Below are 6,256 nucleotides of genomic sequence, written 5' to 3' on the forward strand. Positions count from 1 at the left end.
TTTACAAAGGCTACCCAATGCGTACCTGGATTTATGTTGCTATCCAAATTTAATATTCCACATTCTATTTTTCTAGGTTTCAAAGGTAACGTATCTCTCATGTAAACACCGCGAAAGTAAGGAATGTCATTAGCATGTTCCAAAATATCGAGGTTAGTGAGCGCACGTCTAGGTAGCCGCTTAATCAGTTTTTTGATGGGTTAAGATATAACCCTGCTCCTTTTTTATGAGGTTTAATATATAATCCTTTTCCAAGAGCCACCGCTTCCATCATTCTGTTATGTCTTTCAGATTCCTGAAGACTCTTCTGTGCAGCTTTAGAATCATTCACAGCTTTTGCTATACCTGCTGCTCCTCCAGCTAGTGAACCTAAAGCTGACAATCCCGCAAATATGGGAATAAGTGGTAAAAGTCCTCCACACTTTGGAAGAGGAATGATACGTGGCAAACGTATTCCTTTCTTTTTACTAAACAGTTTCTTTGCAACTGCATAAGCATATTTTATAACAGAGTTTTGATCCTTGGATTTCATTTTTTTCAATAGGGACTGTATTTTTTTCACACCTTTCTTAAATGATTTCATGCCACTGCCTGTTCTGATTTTTGCCTTCATAGCATTTTTTACTATCCATGATGCAATTTTTTCTCCTTTTCCAGCATCTTTCGATTTCAATCTCCTTTGAGCCATATTCAAAAGTTCCAAGTCGGCTTTGCGTCGAGCTCCAGGATCTTTATTATTGTAAGAAATATCGTGGTGCATGCAAGCGTTATCTAATTTGTTAACCCCTCGATCGCCTTTTAGAATCCGTTTTTGAAGTTTCGTACCGGGACCACAAAATTGATACCCAGGTATATGTAACTCGAACGGCAAATGATCTACCAAGCTATTGATTACACCACTGCCTTCCTTCATCGATAATCATCTAGTGTCCCAAAGAGAGATCCTGTGTTATTTATATACTTATCTAAATCACTAATTCACGTTTGTCTACCCAACTGTTCTCTTTATCACTTAGTCCTAACCATTTTACAAAAAGTTTGTTTTCTTTTTTCTTTATAACTTTTTCAATAAGGTAGATGTCTGGAAATTTAGTTTTTTGTAACTCGTATCCATAAAAAGAGCCTAGAATATTTTGGTTGTATTTGTCTTTTATTTGATACGTTTGAGGATAGGTATCATTAATTTTTACGATTTGAAATATTTCCGTAGACCAATTAGGGGTATAACCTTTATAGAAATCTCCTTTGTATTTACTTATACGAACAAAATCGTTAACTTTAAAAGTGGATCCTTGACGTACTGTCTTTGGCTTTCGGGTTTTAATGATATTAGATTTAACTAAAGCCTGATTCGCATGATTAACATCAATCGGTTTGAACTTTGTAATGCGGTGCAAAGTGTTGTTATAGCGATGCACCACGGAATCTAAATTACATTGAAACCATTGATATCGTCCGCACAGACTGAATGTTTTGTAAAGATGTGATTTTATAGTTCTTATAACTCGTTCTACTATAGAGGCTTTTTTAACAGAATATGTGGAATAATGGTTTATGTTGTAATTTTTCATTAACTTTTCAAAAGAATTATTATAAAACTCTGTACCCAGATCTGTTTGTAAATTGTTTGGCTTCCGTGTTGATTCAGATAATATACTTTGCATTGCATTTGTAACATATAGTTTAGATTTTGCTTTCAACGGTCTTACCCATACAAATTTTGATAAAGTATCAATTACTACTAGTACATATTTATATCCTTTATTATACGATGAATATTTTTGAAAATCCATAAGATCCGCTTGCCATAAATCATCTATTCCTTTAATGTTAGTATGACGGCGACAGAAATTTCTTCTTGCTGGCTTGTGGAGCTCGTTAACTATGTCTTGTTTACTCATTCTTATCAAGTTTTGAAGGTAACATAAGATCGATTTCTTTTTTTGTGTAATACAATTTACTGAAATTGACACTAGTTAATTTTTCTAAATTATTTAAATATTTTTTAATGTTGGTTTGAATTGATTTCATTTCATTTTTTAGATCTTGAACATATTTATCGACATACTCTTTATTTACAGCCTCGTCATCCTTTTCAGGAGTTGGTAGTCCTTTTAATCTCGATGATTTTAAATCAAAGTCGCCTGCATCTGACTTTACTAATGTGTTGGTAGGAATGTTATTAGAAAATTCAGATAGTCGTAAACGCTTATGAACGTGATGACCAAATTTATCTATATTCATTGCCGTCTGCTCGGCTTCTGTAGTTTAATGGTACTGTTGAATCCTCCAGATGGTAGCTTTATATATTTTATGTCTTTTATAATACCAGCTTCATGCAGTTCTTCTATTATTGCATAAATTTCATTATTAACTCCAGTGTTACCAGCTGCCCATGACCCGAGTAGTAATTTTAGCCTTTCTACTAATTCATTCGGATCATCCCAATAAACTAAATCAGTATCCTTCTTAACTTCTTTCAATATATCGATGCCTTCACCTCGCGGGAGACTTTCTACACTACTTGCGTGACTTCTAGAGAACTTAAATAAAGGTTTAATCACGTTCATATATTTAAATCCTTTATTACTGTTTATTGGTTTAAATGGATCGAAGTTACGTTTGTGTGCATTGGTATCTATAAGTACTAATTTATAATTTTGTAAATCCTCGTTTGTAATTATTTTTAAATTTGGTGCCTTTTGGTATAATAATTCTTTCAAGCCTGGAGTTTTTTTTAGGCTACGGCTTCCAATTATCAAAATGCGTCCATCGTCATAAACACGTGTATTACCGAGCATCAATTTTCCATTAACATTTCTAACACCAAAAGGAATATTTTGCATTACTTCAGATGACACAGACCATGATAAAGAATCATTAGCAATACTTGGTGATGACTGAATAGATTTAAATGAGTTGTCATGGACATCGTGTTCATGAGTGGGTGATGTGGTGAGGGTTTTGTTAGGTGTTTTACAATCATCATTTTCTAAAATATCTTCATAATCATTTAAATTTTCCTCGTTGTCAACATCCGTTTTGTAGTAATCAAAGTCTTCATCTGAATTATTGGATGACTGGCTTTCGATATGTTTAGTTCTTTTAACTGACTGGATTGGTTCTGTTTCTTCTTCGTTGTAGCGTTTGCCATCAGGTCTACTACTTAATAGTTTAAGAGGGTTCACAATAGGTTTAAATATTGTTTCCAGTGTCATATCATTTTTCATTTTTGAATCTTTTAACATTTCTACTTTTCTTTTCACAGCTGACGCTGACTTTAAAATTTGTTCCTTAAGGTTCCGCTCCATTGTTACGAGTTCCACTCTGTTTGACTTCTCAATTCAAACTAGTTTGTTGGAACGTAAGTAACAGTTACTTATATAAGAAATAAATAGTTTAATCTACTTTAATGAATGTATCAAACTTCATTCTATAACAACCTTTGTTTCGTTCACAATCCTTATTTATGACCACATAACTGTATGGCTTACCCCACACAGTTGAACACATTTCACGGAACTGAGTCCAGGTCATGTCAGACCCTACATGCTCATCGTAAATATGCCTTAGATTAATGTTGTCTTGTTTAAATAATATGATAAGGTTAGCATTATCTCTTACTAATTGCTTAGGTATTCTTGAGTAGGTTTGATTAATATAAAAACAGTCAATGTTTTTATGTCGTCCCATAGCAAAATAATCACGTATATTGTTTTGATTTTCACATGCAACATCATCAAATACGAAAATGGATTCAGACAAAGCATCATGTGGACTTAAAATGTCTTTATTATCACTATATTTGAAGTAAGATATGTCTGCAACTTTTTCCAATACTTTTTCCAAAAACTGGTACTTAGGTTGATACAAGGACTTTGAATAAACATATAAGTTGCGAAAACGTGGTCCATCACGGTGTAGCAACAGACTAATTACAAAATTGGTCTTTCCACAATTTGATGGGCCACAAACAATGCTGCGAATAGTATTTGGTAATAAATTACCATGACGTTTAAACTCTTTCGAGGATACTGGACAAATACATTGTAATTTAAGAGATTCTTTTTGTTTCAGAAATCTCATTACAGTTTTTGGTTTAAACTCAACCGTTCTGATTGATAGGTTTTAATGGAATGATAAAAACTTTGTTGAGTTTATAATTTTTATAGGAATTTTGGAAGATAAAACTACTTTCAACACTCCGTTCGTAGTGTATTATTGGGCATTCTGTCAAACCAGAGTGAGCGCAGCGAACGGTCGGAAGCGAAGCGGACGACTGGGGGACAGAATGCCCAATAATACACTACTCCTCTAGTACGAAAAACTTTCGAGTTCAAGACGAGGACGAATTTTTGTACGTTTCGAGTTCGAACTCGAAACGTTCATTCTTGTTTTATTAAGGATCGTACTCGTTAGCTTAACTTTCTAATTTCTTTCGTCGGCACGCAAGGCCAAGAAGCTTCTTTCGACGAGTCATAGAGTATTTTACAAGTTTTTTTTTATTTAACATGGAATGGTGTGTTCCGTCCGAAACATGCTGCGTTATTTTAAGATGTTGTTATTAAATTTAAAAAAATAAGTTACAAAGATGAATAATGCTCATAACGCCTCATTAATTGTTTATACGTTTTTGTGTTATTGTTTGTTTAATATGTAAGTATTTAAAACCATTATTATTTATTACCAATCAATATTTATATTGTTGGGTAAACAAATTTCGGAACATCTTTCGTCTTGTTAATGTAGCTGGCAAGCAAAGCGGCGTTATGAATACATTTAAGTTGCTATAGAAACAATGTTCTGTTGATTGTCACTTGTGTCATAGAAAATAAAAAGAGCTATCCATTGTGTATTCCTACTGTTGTAATAAATTAATTTCGTGGACAAATCTATCTTCTATTTTTCTACTGTAAAATCACACTCAGCCACACGCTCACACACGTCTGACATTGAAAAGACAGGGATTTTTCTTGTTTTGACGTATTTTCTAACCTCTTAGAATGTTATTAGAAGTCGTAATAAAATAATTTGAATATAAAGCTATGTTTTAAAGTAAATAAAGACCATTTAACGATGTTAACATGATGAGACATCGGTAAGTAAATTAAATTAGCAAGTGAAAAGATTTTTTAGTTAAATCATGTAGTTAAATATGTATATTGTAATTCTATCTTGTTTTAGATTTTATGGAATGGAGGAGAAGATTTAACAGCTAGAAATTAACAAAAATCCTGCAAGAGCATCGAGATCTCGCTTTTGGCGAGTGGAAGTCCAAAGGCAAAGTGCAGCGGTTTGCAGTTCTTAGCCTCACTTTTTTGGACCTAACAAGACAGGAAAAGAATAGTCAAAGGTATGTTGATTGCAATAATTGAATCTTTATTATTTAAGTAGGTACTTACCTATGCATTCTCTAGACAAACTGAAATGTTATGCCCTTTCATATTGATTGTTAGGATGGCAAGTTAAATAAGTATTTAGTTAACATTACTTTTTCTTTTACAGAGGAAACCCGAGTAGCCAGATGATAATATATTAAACCATGAGCAGCCAGCCATTGAAACTCTCAGCAATTTGAATAACAATTTTGATTGATTACCAATCATGTATCATACCTATTAATAGAAAATTAAAACTGTTAGGTACCTATGTTTTAATTGAAATTCAAAATATTGTTTAATGTTTTATAAGTATTTATTAAATAAATTGTCACACATATATTTTGTTTTAATCCCATTAATGTCTATTTGCCCGCAAGTGTTGATGGTATTTCTTAAGTGTGCCTAGGAACCTTAGTCCTATTACTTATTCTGTGCCGGAGCTGGATCTTTGTAAGGTTTGAATAGGGTAGGTACCTGTAATGATTAATAAATGTTGATGAGTAGAATACTATAACATTAATTTTATAGTTATTAGTTTAGGTAAATAAGTTTATTAAGATCTAAAACTTTCTGGCTAAAACACTTACGAGCAAAGGTATGGAATCACCCTGTTGTGTTTTGTTCTGTATGATCTTAAGAACTGAATGCATATGACATTTGTATAAAATAGTTCATGGATAAATCTTATGTAGGCATGAGTACCTACCTACTTCTCCGAGTATGTTGGGGGTATTGAGAGCATTGGTTAAGTAATTCCAAATGCTTCTTCATACCATCAGTGCCTTGGTATGAACTGGATGCATCTTAATGCATAGCACATAATATAACCTGTAATAATTATTATCTATCAAATGACAAAGAAATCATGTGGTATG

At 32.9% G+C, this 6,256-nt stretch overlaps 1 long non-coding RNA gene across 1 annotated transcript; it reads left to right on the forward strand.

Annotated features, from left to right (window-relative positions):
* The first annotated feature begins 4,783 nt into the window (after nucleotides 1–4,783).
* Nucleotides 4,784–5,553, forward strand: LOC135083288 (uncharacterized). Its single transcript, XR_010259564.1, has 3 exons — nucleotides 4,784–5,098; nucleotides 5,185–5,353; nucleotides 5,506–5,553. It is a non-coding gene; the product is annotated as an uncharacterized LOC135083288 (long non-coding RNA).
* The last annotated feature ends 703 nt before the right edge of the window (nucleotides 5,554–6,256 follow it).

This window comes from Ostrinia nubilalis, chromosome 23, assembly GCF_963855985.1.
Source record: "Ostrinia nubilalis chromosome 23, ilOstNubi1.1, whole genome shotgun sequence".
NCBI lineage: Eukaryota > Metazoa > Arthropoda > Insecta > Lepidoptera > Crambidae > Ostrinia > Ostrinia nubilalis.